Source organism: Varroa jacobsoni, unplaced genomic scaffold (genome assembly GCF_002532875.2).
Source record: "Varroa jacobsoni isolate VJ856 unplaced genomic scaffold, vjacob_1.0 scaffold_9, whole genome shotgun sequence".
Lineage (NCBI taxonomy): Eukaryota > Metazoa > Arthropoda > Arachnida > Mesostigmata > Varroidae > Varroa > Varroa jacobsoni.
Genome location: NW_019212911.1, coordinates 164,141 through 181,368, shown reverse-complemented (window position 1 = coordinate 181,368; position 17,228 = coordinate 164,141). Strand labels below are relative to the sequence as shown.

At 43.1% G+C, this 17,228-nt stretch overlaps 2 long non-coding RNA genes across 11 annotated transcripts in view; one reads left to right on the top strand and one right to left on the bottom strand.

Moving 5' to 3' along the window:
• LOC111264711 (uncharacterized) overlaps positions 1-17,228 on the bottom strand; it is a 127,305-nt gene that overhangs the window by 54,995 nt on the left and 55,082 nt on the right. For 4 of the 10 annotated variants that reach the window (XR_015312826.1, XR_015312776.1, XR_015312838.1 and 1 more), the window contains 2 exons: positions 5,516-7,559; positions 4,252-5,270 (listed from right to left, as the gene is read on the bottom strand). The exons of 3 other annotated variants lie outside the window; for them this stretch is intronic. This is a non-coding gene — a long non-coding RNA (uncharacterized LOC111264711). Of the gene's footprint in view, positions 1-2,844; positions 3,250-4,251; positions 5,296-5,515; positions 7,560-17,228 lie in introns of those variants that run through there. 3 more of the 10 variants (XR_015312807.1, XR_015312865.1, XR_015312862.1) reach the window with 3 other exon arrangements.
• On the top strand, positions 8,529-10,391 carry LOC111264821 (uncharacterized). The gene is made up of 2 exons (XR_002683106.2): positions 8,529-8,917; positions 9,990-10,391. It is a non-coding gene; the product is annotated as an uncharacterized LOC111264821 (long non-coding RNA).

Here is a 17,228-nt window from a genome sequence, read left to right as displayed (position 1 = left end):
ATCCTATGTTTACGTAACCACCCCGCCTAGATGTGGTCATTCGATCTCGAATAGCTGTACGTACTCGAAAGTCCGTCATCAAAAGTAGGTCGCGCGCGCAAGCCACGATCGCAATTTTGCCGAATGGAAACTAAAGAATATTTGCTCCGGTTTAACAGCTTCTGTTTAAGCTGATGCATTGATTGGAAAGGCTCTGCTGGACATAATCACCAAGATACGCAGATATACATGGAGTCTATGCCACATAACGCAATGCCCGCTTTGCAGTGTTGTTGTCCATAATGAGCAGTTCTAATAGATGGTACAGAATTAATAAAATTAAAATGTTCATTGGTTTGTTCTGCGTGGTACACGAAATTCACTGTTAATCGTTGCATCATAGCTACTCGTTTTTTGTTCCTCATTTTATGGTTCGACTATTCCGCCAAAAATGGTGACTTTGATTACACGGTACTCGATAGAAATGCATTAATTAGCGTTTCGTAGTTGGTCGGTTGCTGAAAAAGAACTTCTATATAAAATATGTCGTTTTCTTTTCCTTCTTCGTACTTATCCAAGCAAAACCAGACGTGCTCGTAACTAAGCAACTGCCACCAGAAGTCGCTACTGTCCCAGCCGCGGAGTATCGCTACGCCCAATACGAACAGAAATACGTACAGAGCTGAAGGCTGTTTTTTGTCCACAAAATGCACTTCTGTCCTTTTTTGCAGTTGCTGTAGCCACAGCAGCCATACTGACCGTCATTTTTTATGTTTCTACATTAAAGAGATTTTCATGCGCCTACATCGTTGGGGCTTCGCCTGTCAGCTTAGGGAAGATCTGTATTATTGATATTCTTCCCTGGGAGCGGTGAGGGGTTAGGGGGGGGGGGGGGACTTGTCTCTCACGCATTTAAATCCGGTGTGTCTCATGTTAACCAAATGGATGTGGACACACAACATATAACAGAAGTAACGACGTCTGCTAATAGAAGTGTTATGTTGTCCTGTCGCTAATGCACTGGCAATAGAAGCGGTTATGCTACTGGACTTTGTCCGTCACTGGAGTTTCTGTCGTCAATTGGCCGTTGTTTTTCGTCTATCGAATTAGCTAAGATGCAATGGCGGACGACACCGCCGCTTCCAACGAAGTCGTTTATCGTTGACAGTATTTCAATAATAGTACACCAACCAGTGACAGCGATGTACTCTATGGAGATCTGTCGTTTTACGACTTCGCAATCATGTAACTTCAAGCACACGCGCAAGTGGACATCTCATATTATTACTGTTGTATTATCCATTTATAGGCAGTGTAAAACGTCGACGAACCTGTGCTGAAATCGACCGAAAAAAGCTTAAACGAAAAAAGAAAAGCATAAGGCCTAACAGGTTAATGTAGTTATTCCTATGGATTTGTTTGGTGGGCTCCATGCTTACCCCGGCAGCCAACTAACACAGGCTCGCCAAATGAAATAATCTCATTAGCAAAATGGGTTGGTCGAATGTATTAGACAATGACATAGTGAAGAAGTAACGAGTATTTACTTAGCAACTGTTAAAAAAATATGAAATTCAGAGTAACGATTTGGTCATTGGTAGTGCCTATGCATCTTTAACAATGAGGCGTCTATCAGTGCACCAATTGTCCCGTTGTGAATCGGTGACATAAGCATTGAACTGCGTACTTCGTAGAGGCTCACCCCAGTTTATTAAGGTCTAAATTAATATGATCCTAGTTTATAATAATAGGTTTGAATACACTTGAGTAGCTGTTTTATTTATATTTTAGCTATCGATCATTAGCATAGAAGTTAATCTATATTAAGTCTCCTTCAGACCTATTTAGAACCTAACAATAGTTTCTCCTGCTTTTCACCTGTTGTCGCCACCGGTTACAAACGAATCTAGTTTTGTCTTTAAAAAAAGCGTGTCTTCAATCAGGCAAACACCCAAGCTTTTGTTGTTGCAAGTCGAAAGTAATTGTACATTATATGTTGTATGGCAACCGCAGCACTGGCAACACGGACAACGTCAGCCACACTATTAATAATCGAGTGATCCTATAAACTAGGTTTTGCACATTATCACCGTTATATTGCAACCGTTCAACTGGTCCTACGTTAGTTCTTCTATATATCTATATATAAAGACTGCTCCATATTAACAGTAACTGGTAAATGTGAACAGTTTTAAGTTCAGTCTGAATAATCATTAACTTTGCGTAACGCCGCATTTGGTGGTATAACAATAGCAGAAGTGGTTGTTGTCGCTGTTGTACCGCTGGCGTATTTAGAAATGTTTTTTTGCATCTGTTTTGCCGAGCGACGTCGAGCCCTGCCGCCGCCACTTCACACTGCGTTACATTAAAGGGTCTCTTCGAATACTTCCCACTCTGAAGTAGAAACTATCTGATCCACTGTAGCTAAGGCCACTAGTGGTTGATACGTTTAAAGGGTTTGGCGCGTTGATTGTGCTTTTCTGAGACAATTTTTCCTTTCTGCTACTTTGCATTACTCCGAAAGAGCGTTTCGAACGATAGCGGCAGCCGTTGTGTTGGAGTAACGATGGAAGTGCCTCAAGCAGTTCAAGTTCAATTAACGACAGCAGCAATCTCATCAACAAGAGAGGCAGAACTTTAAGTTCAACTAAGTAAAAAAACAGAACTTACAATAGCACCATAATAAAACAGAACCAGACAAACTGACGGCCCGCTGTAACCAAAGCCGACGAAACATCGTCTTGATACAGCGAAAACTGTTACGCACGTTTATCGCCAGTCGCCGCCGCTGCCGCCGCCGCCGTTGATATTTTTTTTTATTCTGTTATAATTTGTTGGCTGCATGTGGCAAGCTATACTTTACAACCTACCAGCTTTGTTTTTCATTTTTTGTTTCTCCAACAATTTAGCTTGCTTCCACACTCGACTGCTATATGTTATACTGTTTTATATATAAGTATTCGCAAATGGCATCGCTGTGGTAGTCCCAAAAAATATTTACTCACCGCGGCGGCGGCGGCAATTGTGCGTCTCTTAACTGAGCAAACCACGGATAATATTAGTCTTCATGGAGATAGGTGGAGTCATACAACATGCCGATAGTAACACCAGAGCAAGCAAGCCGTCATCGTCAAGACGCCACGAAGAAGAAAAAACCATGTAGTTTGTCAAGGATTGGTCCAGTCCCTTCTGTATGTGTGTCTGCTCAGGTCTGCCTAATGTTGCGCTGGTGTCGTTTTGGCAGTTAGCATAAAGAATAAATCTATAATTCTGAAAAAATAAAACGAGAAAAAGCATGCATGGCTAATGTTAACTTATACATAAACACACGAAATGTGTCCGGGGCCATACAAATCTATCGGCACTTACTTTTGCACTGTGTTGCCTTTACCTTAGTGCCATTGACGCAACAGTTGACTGCTCATGACAGCTACCGTTTTCACGGAATCAATGATTTACGAAATAGGTGGGTATTACCGCTCTATGGCCCTGACGATCAACCGGCCATCAGTAGAAAAGCTAAAACTATATACATATTGATGAACTGCGGAACCTGTGAACTCTAATGCTACACGTTTCACAGGGAGAAGGGGGCGATTGTTTTCTTCTCCTCGAAAACGTTATTTTCCTTTTCTTCTAGTTCTTCAGCGTCTATTCTGTCAACGTAGTTGTTCGTATTGTTCGAGGCAAGAGACGGAGGTTCCTCGCGGTTTCATCGCTACCGTCGACGCACCATTTGAACAGGTTTATGCTGCTGATCAGGGAACGAAGCAGAGACTGCGGCAATAGCGATCATAGAATCAGATATTTTCGCCAAAATTAATTAAGCCACACCGTAAAATTGGGGGTTCACTGCGCTCATCACCTTGCAACTTCGACTCCGACCGAAGCCGACGGGTCTCTAATACTAGCGGCAAGGAGCTCGGGCAGCATTTGAAGTGTGATGGATATAAACCTAGACCTCAAAAAAAAATGCAATCGCAAATAGCAAAAATAGCTGATTTCTACATTGCGCTAACGTCGCGCCACTGTCGGCCTATTTGAATGTGTTTGCTGGTACCTATTAGGTAACATTGTGCATAGAGGTTGGACTCTACCCATTGGTCTACTGACAGTTCCATTAAAAATCACGGTAACGGATAAAAATCATATTTGAATCAGTGGCAGCTGTGAGAACAACACATTTAAAAGTAGCATGTTGTACCAGTAACGAGTACTGCTGCCTGCGACAAACGCAAATGTCAATGACGTTCAAACGTTGAAGCCATTCTTCATAGTAGGCTAGTATGAAGAACAGAAGAGATGTGTATATTTCATGTACATGCGCCCATCAGTCAGCGTTTGCCTCTCCGTCATCCTATCGTCAACATAACAAAAGATTTTCTTTTAGATTCATTCTTCGGTAATAATTTGCTCGGAAGCATGGACACATTGATACAAATAGGACAAAGCAAAAGGCGACAATAATAATAATTATTATTTTTATTATTGACGCAATCAGTGGTGTGATGGTGGCAATTTATAACGATGACGGTAATAATGCCCATTTTTATTATCACTGCTATTGCCATAGGCGAATCTGGCTGTTGGGCTCATCTCTCTGATCTCTTTGTTCTGCCCTTTATGCTACAAGGTATTTCTAATGATTGTCTATTACAATATAGGTTGTATCATTGCTTAAATACAGAATCGCGCCTATCTGGTTCATACCTAGAACCACAATAACTTTTTTGGGTTATTCACATAGATTGTCACAAGGATGTGCCGTTGGCGAGACCTACTTGGAATATATAGAAATTTAAAAATAGGTTACGAAAGATAGCATAGCTTGAAGCAGTCCTTTGTCGTTTTTCAACGTCGATAGAAGGTGCTATATGGGTTAGCGATTTCATCCATCCATCCATCCATCCATCCATCCATCGTGTTCCACGAATCTGAAGTCGATGTCTACGAACACAAGTCAGGTCCTCATCCGACCCGTTTTGGGAACAGCATTCACCTAACTGTCGGTCTCCCCACGGTCGCAATCTTCGCCAACAGCCGTCAGCGACATTACGTTTTCGTAATTGTTTTCATCATCATCATCATCGACATAATAGTAATCATCATCATCGGCGGCAGCAGCAGCAGCAGCAGCAGCAAAAGGATCATCGTCATCAGTTTCTAGAGCAGCGCCTTCTGGTGATCTGACGGCAAAAAGGCGCTACGCTTAGGAGACGCAGTGAGTCGTTACAGTGGGTAGCTGAACCATCGTCGTCGTCGTCGATGCGATAGGATATACAACAATCCACCTAATAGAAGCAGTAGGAAGTTACGCTGAAATATCAGCGGTTAGTTCGAACGTAAAATCTGCAAAAAGCTTTAAAATGCACCTATCACTTTATTGTTGTTGAATAACTGTAACGGCCGTAATACTTCGACTCGCTGGTTAGCGCCGACGCTTGAAGCACCAACGGTTCTTCTTCTGCTCATTGGTCTTCTTCATCTACCTATCGATCTAGCCTAGTTGGAAATAACAGCAGTCAACTGATGTTACCATTAGTCATTTTGCGGTGAGGTACTCCGTCAAGTAGCGAGAAAGTGTGGTGGAGATGTGTAGCATCAAAGCGGTAGACAACATTCCGCGACCATTGTTATCCAATGACACCTGCACGGCCTTACCAAGTTCAGGCCGTTTAGTTAGCAGGTTTCGTGGCCACAGTCACAACAAATATGGTTGAGCGTTATTTCTACGAGAAGAACAGCGTTGTTTTTCGAAAAAACTTTGTTTTTCGCTGTTAGCGTTGTTATGTTAGCTAGTCCATGTGAGCTATCATCTCTGAGGGTAACAATGGGCTGGATTTGCCGCCGGACCGCTCAGCCTTTTTCAGAGGTGTAGACGGAAAGAGAGAAAGTAAGGCCGAGGATCAAGCTACTGCTAGCAAAGTGGTTTGTGGCTATAATGAAGGATACTTTGATGACGAGATCACTTTTCGAGCTCCGCACGAGTTTTTTTTTTATGTTTTTCATCGCAATTGTAATACTAGTATAAGTAACGTGTCTGTGAGTGCCGATGTTCAATTAGTTGCATCTTCAGTGAATTTGATGACTTGAGAAGAGTTATTCCCGCGTCATTTCCAGCCCGGTGCTGTTATTAGTAGCCCTTGCTTGCTGGTTACTTTTGCAACAAGCGTTTCCATTGCTATTGTTGTTGTATCAACAAAAGTTCAAATAGCAATAACACCAGCGGTAGTTGTGCTCATGGAAACTTTTTCAGAAACAGCATTAGTCTCTTGACCACTGTCCTACTCTTTTATCACGAACACGATCGCCTTAAAGTGACCTGGACGTTGTCGTGGCCAGCTGTCTTTTGCCAGTTGAATAACTGCCTATTTTTCATACGGCCGAGCCGCTTTTCAGCTCTGAGCGGTAAACATGTATGTTAGAGGTATACTCTATTAGTCCAGCCGTAGAAGAGATAAGCTTTTTCTCGAGTTAGCGTAAACGTTATTGTCAAGCGTGACCGCTATTGCAAATGTGTTGCTGCAGATAGGAAAACATACAAATACGTATATATTTGATCGGACAACGATCAACTGGGCAGGAAAAGTGTTTTGGAAACGTAATTTTCGACGGTGAGGCAAATGCATTTGCCGTTCATGCTGGTTGGGCGCATTATTTTCTCGGTCGTTTATTGTGAAGACCCATCAAAACTGCTTGGGCTACACTTATCAAAAAATGAGAGGCTATTCATTGTTTGTTGACGGCTTCATTCAACAAGTGGGAGCTAATGGGTGGATCGCAAAGATAGCCGTTGTGTAATAGTTAGCGGTCGCTGAATGGGCCATACTGACGTATCATAGAATGGATTGCTATGGTTGTTACCAAAATAAAGCTGTTATTATAGTTTTTTTTTTTTACAAAGCGGCCAGAGAGTATTCCTTCTGACAAAAAGGCAGTTTTTCCATGGTTTGCTTCCTAGCTAACGAAAGAAATGAGGACGAAACGTTCTGGCAGTTATGTTCTGTGTAGTGTTGCACAGTTTGTTCTGATAGCTTCCGTATTTTTCATATGCAAGTAAATACTGCTATTGTGTTTCGACTTTCCTTTATTTGTTCTGATTTTTCATTTACCGGTATCATCTGGTACCGCGACAAAGCTCCCGAAGACTGATATTATCTTCCTACTAGAGTTGACACAATGTTACCATTGCTTCGAGCTCCAACAACGATAATGTTAAGTTGCAAAAAACAATATTTCGGAGTGCAGCTTTATTTCGAATTGTGACCAGTTTTAAAAAGCTTCGGAGACAATTCACAATGTTTGTTCGGCGTATGATAAGGGCACCATAACATAGAAATATAGACTTGCCTAACTTCAAAAAGAACTCAAGGTAATTCTCGTTCAGCAACGTGGAGGTTTTTTAGGTCAAAGCTGCCAGTTCTGAACATAGGAAGCTGCTTTTCAGTATTACTAGCAGCTAAAAAATTCTCATCGTACAGGACACAGTTATTCGGGGTTGTGTCGGGCACTTTTTGGCCTCAGTAACGAACGAATGAGGGCCGTCGAAGAGGTCGTTCTTTACCACCCGTGGTCGGAGTCTACGCTCGAGAAACAAACAAACAGTAACAAAAACAAACAACTATTATTTACGCAATAAATAGAATAAAACCAATGATCAATAACAGGGGGTATTGAACTATTGAAGATACATATCTACTAACCTAGAAAAGCACTAGCGTTTTAAAAAGAGGAGATATAGAAAAGTGATTTTTATAGAAATGAGAGTGATTAACATTTGTGGGCTGACAATCGTCAGCGACACGCACAGGTCACATGTGCGTCCCACACACATTTTGCCCAATATGACAGATAAATTTTTCGTTCTGAGCCTAAGCACTGTTGATGTAAGGTGCACCGCTTGCGTGCGCAATCGTGCACCTTCGCTTGCCTTCATGGTTGTGTCGAGTGTTAAGTAATATTGACACAAAAAATGCATATTATCTCTTCAATGACACGTTTTTCGTAGTGGCAAAAAGTGTTTGGCAAAATAAAATCAAGCAAACAAAGTGCGAAAATATACTCGTCCGCATCTAGCAATAAATGATCCAGCAAAATCGTTCAAACATGAAATGAATGAACGAATTTGGAAACTTTAGAATTCGGTGTTATCTGCGGACAGGAAATTTTATAAATTTTGCTGCTGCCGACTGCACTCATAGCTATTTGAGTAGTAGCGTGTGCTTGGATTATCTAACCGGCGGCGGAGAACCGCCTTTGACTCGCTGCCGGCTTGATAAAAACATGGCAGTACTAATCCAAAAATGTCTGCACAAAAATTCACACGTAAGCTGTCCTATGTCGTCTCACAATCAGAGTACAGATTACAGGTATTTCCACGTAACATTAAATATTCCATGCACTAATCAATAGTCCTGATAGTTATGTACGAATGGTTATCAACCGAACAAAGCTATTATTGGAACACTACTGATCGGATAAGCTAAGTGTCCGACGAAATGTGACACACTAAAACGTGTCTTGTGTAATTGTTCGAATGATCACCAACGTAATATTAGTCGCATCAGCAGCAGCAGCAGCAGAAATAGAGTCGCTGTCGCATTGGGTAAAGGTCAATGTCGCCTCGATTTTATCAAAATTCTTGTCCGTACACTGGAACAGATGGACCGAAGGGCTTAGCGCTTCGGTTGGTGCGCGATAGTCAAGTAGAAAAAGTCACTGTTTATAGGTGTCGCTGGCGTTCTTCGCTTGTTCGTCAGCTCAATATTGGTGCATATTGTCGTCTGCTAGTCGAAATGATCGATGGTTTTGTGGTCGCTGAATGGACCCGAAACGAAATTCAGCGAACTGTGTCGTTGTTAAGTGTCAATTGCCGCGATGAGAAACAAGCAGGAGCGAAGACGATCTCGAAGAGAGTCTTGATCGCCTTCGTGAAATGGTAGCACGAGCTGTACAGAACTTCAGGTCCACTGACCTGGGTTGATAGAGATGAACTCTATCAACCAACTTCTCTACCGTCAATAGCAACTAATGGATATGACTGAGGCCTAGTGATGGGTTTTTAACTTATAAATAAGTTTTTATAAAATCGACTATATAATTTACATTACTAGGAATTGTATCTGTATGACTATCACGACGGTCATCATGAATATGTATATAATCACTTGTTTACATGAATCGTGGCGCATCGTGTTCGGACCTCATTGTGTTTCTGTATAAACGTACTCGCAAGAAAAGTGCGTGAATATTATTTATGATTTAACTGATAGCATAACAACGGATTATTATAAATTTATTGTTTATGGATAACTGCAGTCTGTTTGAGATTTTGCAGTGCAACCTTACAGATCAACGACACTTAGGAGCCACAAATGCACAATACAACATTTTCCTCAACGCCAGCAAATTTCTGCACTGCGGCAATATGATTATTATTTAATTTGATATTTTTCACGGATGGCACTTTCACCGGGGGTATAGTCCGTTACACACAACAAGCCATGATGCTCGAATTCCACAAGTTGTTACATTTGCCTTTATTGTGGCCGCTGCTGCCATAGCTGAGCTACGGCATTATAGAGACGCTAATAATAATGAATATAATACTGATCGTGATGATGATAAAGATGTTGTTGATGATCCTACGGGGCTCCGCCGTGATTACAAAATGACATGAAGATGTCATTCTTTTTACTATTGTCGTCACTGCAGTAGACGCGGAGACGATCGAGCGGACATTAGGTCTCGTATCGTTTACGATCTCGCCAGCCTCATTGCTGTTTCGTGTACTGAAGTCACGGGCATGGCGCGTATTCCTACCGCCGTAGCTGGTTTCCCTAACGCGGTACTATTACATTATCGTCAGCTGGCGATAGGTACAATCAGCGTTGGTCAACCACGCTCGTGGTAATCAGACGCTTTCTTTGTCTTCTTTTCAAGCTTCGTTTCGGCTGATCGGCACACAGGTACGTGCGCTGATGCCGATGACCTTTCTATGTCACGCACAGGTTCTTCTACTGGTGGAAAATACGGAGGAGAGAACGAGTGGCAACCAGAGAATGATAGCGAGTCGAGAAAGCATTCAAGCGAATGTGTAAGCCAATGGCGGCGTTATGACGAGCAGGCGCTCACGAATTGAATACAGCCATTATGAGTTCGTTAGCGACAGCAGCGGCAGGAATGGTAGCGAAGCAACGTCACCGACGGACAGATCGAGAAGGTTTTCTTTAAAACAAACTCATGTAAACGCCAACACGCGTAGCAAACACAGTTAGTAGAAAAAGTCACCATTTTAATTCTAACTTTAATAATTATGCATGGAGACAAGGGGAATAGAGAGCAAGTAAACGTGGATATGCTAGCATTGTTTGACAAAGGATCATAATAAATAGAACGTGTTTTTAAATTGGCTCGGGAAAGCTGCACTGCGTTACACACGCACATATTTTACCAATGCATAAACTCGATAGTTAGTTTTACGTAGACGAACAATTTAGGGAACTGGCAGAAGGGTTTCCACCGTTACGGTCAACCTATACTCGCAGAGGATAATACGTTTCTCATAAAGCTTTAAGTAAACCATTTTGAATTTGGCATAACTCTGGTCGCAAGCAGGAAGTCAGAATAAGATCTTTCTTGCTATAACAAGAACCTGAAAAGATATTAAATCTATCACAATCTGGATACATTTGCGTAAATGAGTTGCCTTTCCGAATAATGTTATTCTCGGCTATAATCAATAATAACATTGCTATAGCAGTGTGTTAATGCCAAACAGGACAATAACAGATCCGTACCGCACTGTCACTCAGCTACTATTAATAAGGGTAAATGGAAGCACCAAGGCCACGGTACCGTGCCTGAGTGGCAAGGAACCCTCGCACCCGTGTCAATTTTTTTTTGCTTTTGCTTTTACCCCAATATCCCATTCGACGATCGCACAACAAAGCTCGGCCACTCTGCAATGTATGTACATTGTCAAACAAGCCATATTCTAATATACGTCGTTACGGACAACGGACACATAGCAGCAGCTAATAGCAGCGATAATGGCGACGTTTCCACTCCTCAAATCGCGTTCAACTGTGTAGATTCGGACCGCTCGGCGATCAGCTGATGCCAGCTGGTAATGTGGCCACCCCCGCCATCAGCATTTCAAAGGATAGGCATTCATTACTCCTGTAACCCAATGAAATTATGCTATGGAGCTGGTTTTCTTCACACGCATTAACATAAGAAGCTATTGCTGGTATTTATCCTCGTTAGAATATTCTTCAACAATGTCTTTTCTATTCTTCGTCCGAATCGTCATTGTCACTTTTTCGTTGCTAATGCACGTATGCCCGGCTATTGGGTCAGCTCATTTACCATCCTGGCCACCCCACAGACGAAACTAAACCAGCTCAACTTAACCGTGACGCTCGCCTATCGAGCGATCAAGGAACCCCGGTTCGGTGACTTCAAGGGGAATACCAATACTATTTGACCGCTGCCTAACGCAATTACTGCCATTGATCAGATTCTTTAATTCCACAGAACAACCGGCTGCAGCGCGTTGTCGATATGCTTAACAGCAGTCTTTTTTCGAGTCTATCTGTGCAATATTGTAAAATCTCTAAGTAAAGTCAAATCCGATTGAGATCGTACCATGTTGAGCAGTCGTTGTTGTTTTCGATCATGGACAAATGAGCTTGGCCGATGTACACTGCGGTGTCCACTTACTTAATCGATTTGGCAGCATGAACTGGTGCGACGCTTTATGTTGGCAACCTTAGCTTGCCGCCACAAAGGAGTGTCCGTCCCGTTCCTTTGCATCCGTGCATCGTCTGACTGTTTACCTTCGTGACCGGGAGCGCGATCGTCAGTAGGTCCATTGATTTGCTTATGCGTTCATCTAGCCAACCAGAATTTGCACATACAGTCATTATATCAGGTTTTGCTCATTGCGGTAACGCCGGCCACGGTCGCGAGTGTGGAGAGCAAGTTTCGCACATGTTTGCACAGACGGCGCCAGTGTCGCATGCTAGGGCGTCATTATCGGCTGCCTGTTTAGGCCGAGCGTCTACTATCATGCGGTAATTTGCTATGCGTGCTCCTTTTGCGTTGGCCTGCTGCCGTTAGCATGGTCGTTCTGGTTGTAGTTGTTATTGCAGTTACGGATGTCACAACTGGCATTGGTTTTCTTCTTTGTCAGGACTTATTAGCTTCCTTAGCCTGAAGTGATTATGGGCTAGCTCGAATTTGGTCGTAATACTTACTAGTAATCCAAGTCTTCTGTGTCGTTTGTTTCACAGTTACTATACGATCCATTTTAAATACACAGATACACATACGCAGGTGCGGCGGAAGGCCGAAGGAAATGAGAGGCACAGTGCAGGTTATCCCCTGCCGTGCCATTATGCAAGAAGTGCATGCGGAACGGTTGCATGGCCGCTGCGTTAGCCCGTTGAGCTTCGGTATTCGGCTCGCATGCGGCCGCGTCCTAAGATGGTAATTCTACAGTTCGGCGCTTTTATGAACGGTCGTCAACCGATGCCAATTGGTACGGTCTACCTTATTCGAGCGAACGCCTCTCCTTTCAACGACACCATTGTGGTATTCTACTGATTGCGGTCCATTACACTTGTCAGAGCAGAATCATAGATGAGAAAGCTCAATTCTTTTAAGCAGACTCTAGTGGGTAAGTACTACCAATTGCGGACATGCCAAAACCGACCGGCTGAGCATTACATCGATCATCGCGACGAGCTCAATAGGCAATGGCAGTTGGGGCCGCTCGCGCTATCCACTACCATATTTTCGTAGATATCGCTAAGAAGCCCTATTAATCTGTCGGTTAGTGCTACATGCCGCTGCCGCTACCTGTGTTGTTAATGTTTGTTGTTTTTGCAACTTTTCGTTGGCACTATGCATCTTCATCCTGTGCCTTAGTTCACTACAACGACTGGTTGTTCTAGACGAGCGAATCTTTAGTTGTTCTACCTTTTAGTTGTTCCTAATCGCGTTTTTGTTGTTAGCTGTGATCTGCTGTATCCTATATCGAACAGAAGGCCGTCCCTAGGCTCTATCTACGCACTACCGCTAGCTTCTCTTCCGTTTGAACCTCTTGTTTTGCGTATTCGCTTCGAGATACTACGACCCAGATGGTTGTTGCTTGCTGCGGTTACGACACCGCCCATAGCAGCCTCGTTATTGAAGGCCACCATTGGCCTTTGAAGGACCACGTGTTAGTGCACGCGCACGAGGAGTGTCATCGTGGTCGGCCAGGGGCGCTTGGCAACGTAAAGCTCTGATGCAAATGAAAACCCTCAATCCATCGCCGTGGTTCAAATATGCCCAAGTGCGACTGATTGCCTGTGGAACATGAGGCCTTTTGAACAACAGCACGCGCTTAATGACAGATAAAACATGCATCGACAGGATCACCCCGCGAACTCGTGTGAACGATGTGTAAACAGTAATGTATGGATAGATAATAATTATTGGTCGTTAGCGAACCTAATCCCATTCATGATTATGGTACGCACTGCATGATCGTGTGTGCGATTCTCCGAACGGATGGAGTTTTGCGGTCAATCTTCTGGCTTATGTAAATATAGACAAACCATTACGAAACGAATGCAAGTGGTATCTCTAAGTGTTTCTTAATGCAAATGAAATGGCATTTGCATAGATAATAATAATAGTCATGTTGACACGAAAGGCGTTCCCACGCGCGACATCCATGACATGACCACGTCTCGGAAATCCCGGATACATCTTAGCCTATATACGTGGTATACTTATCAGCGATCAAATAAAATATACGGAATGAGGATTAAATAAATGTGACTAAGTCCCCTTCGTATTGGCGTAATTATCTCTAATATCAGCAGACGCCATTGTAGCAACGGATGTACGATGTGTTTCCAATTAACAAATGAAGCTTTTTCGTGTGACATAAATTCTTTCTGAAATTATAGGTCTAGATTAATACGACTTCACGGTACTAAACTACATAAAAAAGATAAATGACTCTGTGTTTACACATGTTTGTTAAGTGACAATGGCAGCGGTCTGGGAAGCGTACGAACCCGGTAAAGCCATAATCTCGTTATGAATCCATAGAGTGTGTTAGTCAAATGTAAATTTGACTTTCTGTAGTGGTTTTATTAATGCTGATGCGACTAGTGATCCAACAATAAGGAAACGTCTCGTCGAAGTATACATTGCAAAAACTAATGAGAACAACGAAGCTTTGTCTGCGTAAAGGACATTTCACCTACAAAGTAGCCAACAAACTATAAGAAGATTATTTCGATCGTGTCATCAAGACCGAATTCGCTATACGATTTACTGTCAATGTGCCGGACATTTCCCCTACATTCTCTCCTAAGAGTGACCTTGCACCAGAATAACTGGATTTGTCCTTATAATCAGCTGTGAAAAGGTCAACACACAGCAGTTTTGCATTTGTTTTGTATATATTATACGTGTTAACCTGTATGAAGGTACCCGTGAACCAGATCTAGTGTTTAAGCTCGCAGGAGCAACTGGTTTCGATTCGATTGCAATGAAGATTTAACATAAACTCATACATGATCATGAGTATTTGAAGCTCCATTATACGAAACGCGGGCCTTTATGGTAGTGTATAACATGATGCGTGTGTATGGCTTATGTCTACAAATGGCACGAATAGATTCGACTGATTGGCGACGTCAATCTACGCTGCATCACAGCAGATTACGAGGATTAACAATAACCGGTAAAAGCGTACGATGATAGTGACAAGGAGTCCGGCTTTGTACAAGCGATCAATCATTTCGTTTTGTTGTTAGTGATGGTGGTGCCGTTGACAACCGTAGTGTCGTTCATCATTTCTCGTCAGGATCGCTCGTGCCCTCCTCATGCCATTTTACCGTTGACCAATAACGAAGTTCCCGGCATCTTTGGCGTGCGGATGTATCGAACATAGTTGCAATCGTTTCAGCATAGCAACACCTCATCAGTGTTGGTTTATCTGCGCGTTTGTTTGCCTGTCCGCCAAAGGCCACCCCAGGCATCGAACAGCAGCGGGCGGACGAATTCTGCATACGAACTATCCAACTAATTTCATCGAGTAATGTTTCCTTCGCTCTTTTTGTCCTCTCCTACCTCCTATTTATCAGAGGAATAATTGAAAAACACTGACTGCAGCGGAAAGGGTTCGAATAGCGACCGATGACGAGCACTTCTGTAGTGATTGTCGTTGCCGTAGCAGCAGCAGCAGCAGCAGCAGCGAACCCCTCGTCTCCGCATTCATGTCTGACGCCATTGTTATGTTGTTCGATCGGTCGATCTGTCTTAATGTTGGCCAATTTTTGTTGTTACTCTGTTTACGTCCGTAAGTGTTTACCGCGCCTTCGCTTACATGATCTCCTTCAACTACTGGCGACTGTCTCGAAGAAGAATGGCCAAAGAAGTGATGTGATCTACAACAAAAAAAAATAACAGTAACGGCAACGATCATGTCTATAATAACCAGTGCGGATCCGCTACAAAAGCATACACGTTTTATGTTGCTTCAGCACTCGTATACGGACGCTCATCGACTTCGGCCACTCTCCGCCAGCGGCTGTTGGTCAGTCTTTCGTCTCCAATTACCGCTTCACCCACGGTCTGTCCGTCTTTTATTTGTATCCGTGTCATGAAGAACGATGGACACACATCGTTCAACGCGCGCCAAAGCTGCCAGACGGACTGCACCACTATCATAAGGACCACGATCATCATCATCACCACCATATCAGGACCTGGATTCGAATCGTTCGCCGGTACAAGCAAAAATGTTCGTGGTTTTCCTCCCGAAAAAAGCGCGTCAAAAATTAAAATAAGAAAGCGAGAGGGAGAGAGGGAGGGAGGGAGGGAGGGAGCGGACATCTGGAAGCCCGGAAAAGGAGAGGGTGGGTGAGGTGATGGTGGGAAGTTGGCATTCGATCATCGGCGGTCACGACGCCGCTGCTTCACTAAACTATAATACCCGCTTTTTGTTGATGTGACTTCTAATGCTGCTGCTGCTGCTGCTGCTGCTGCTATGGTGTGGTTTCGATAACAGCTAAGCGCAGGTAAGAGGCACAATGGTAAATGGATTTTGGTAGAGTCCGGTTTTTTTGAAGTGACTCTGTACATAAAATTTCAATATTCCTATAATTATTGTTATTGCATTGCTACTGTTGCCAGTGCTCTTCATCCTGATCACAGTAATAATTATAATAATGATACCGATATCCTTCTTATTGCCATTTCTGTCGACGATGATGGTATGGCAATTAATCTTCACCCTGTCACATCTTCGATTAATTATGCCAGCAGCCGTAAAACTAGAAGTCTAATCTACAGAAAAATGCATGTAATTTTTCCCTTTTTTTCATTTCTATAGCCTTCCTCGTCTGCAGCTACGGTATAGTCGTTGTTGCCGCTGCTACGAGTTGTACTCGTTGTGGACACGGCTTTCAAAGGTAAATAATTATCTAGGGATAGGTGATGACCACAGCGCTGGATTAGATCCTCGCTTATTTCGAATTTTTTCTCAATTTCATCATTATGTTGTTGTTGTTGTTGCGCAATATCCCTCTTACGAACCGCCTCGCCTTGGGCGGTCGGCTGGCTTCAATGGAGGTCAATCCGTAGTAATCGACGGACGTTCCCCTGACTTACGTGTTGGGATTACTTTCCAAAGTTAAACGCCGACATCCATTTGATATCTAGCAGTCCTTGTCTGTATGTGATGCCAGCCGCGTGCCAATATAACCCTGTCGTGACGCCACCACGGCTGCTATACGTATATGAACTTGGTAGCGGAAAGCGAATTTTCTTCGCCTCTGTGTCACGCCGCTGCGGCTGCTTCAGGAGACAGAAGCCAGTCTCTTTAGCAGAATGGGCTAATTCTTTTGCTGCTGAATTGGCTGCGTCTGTGTACGGTGACGGCCAACAGCCAATACCGACCTTTGCTGAAGCACTTCAGCTCGTTCAAACAATAACAGTAACGCAAACAACCATACGATGTATCCGCTTAATTATTTGTTAATACACGTGATCGTGTGTTTGCCTAAGTACACACACATATATATATATATATACGTGCGTGTGTTTCTGTTTACGGTCATCTTAATATTAATGTTTGTATACGGTATTAATTAATCATGGTTGAGAACTTCAGCGGACAGCTGCCACTGCGTGAATTGGATGCGAAGCTAGAGGTAAAACAAAATATTGTCAGCATCTTC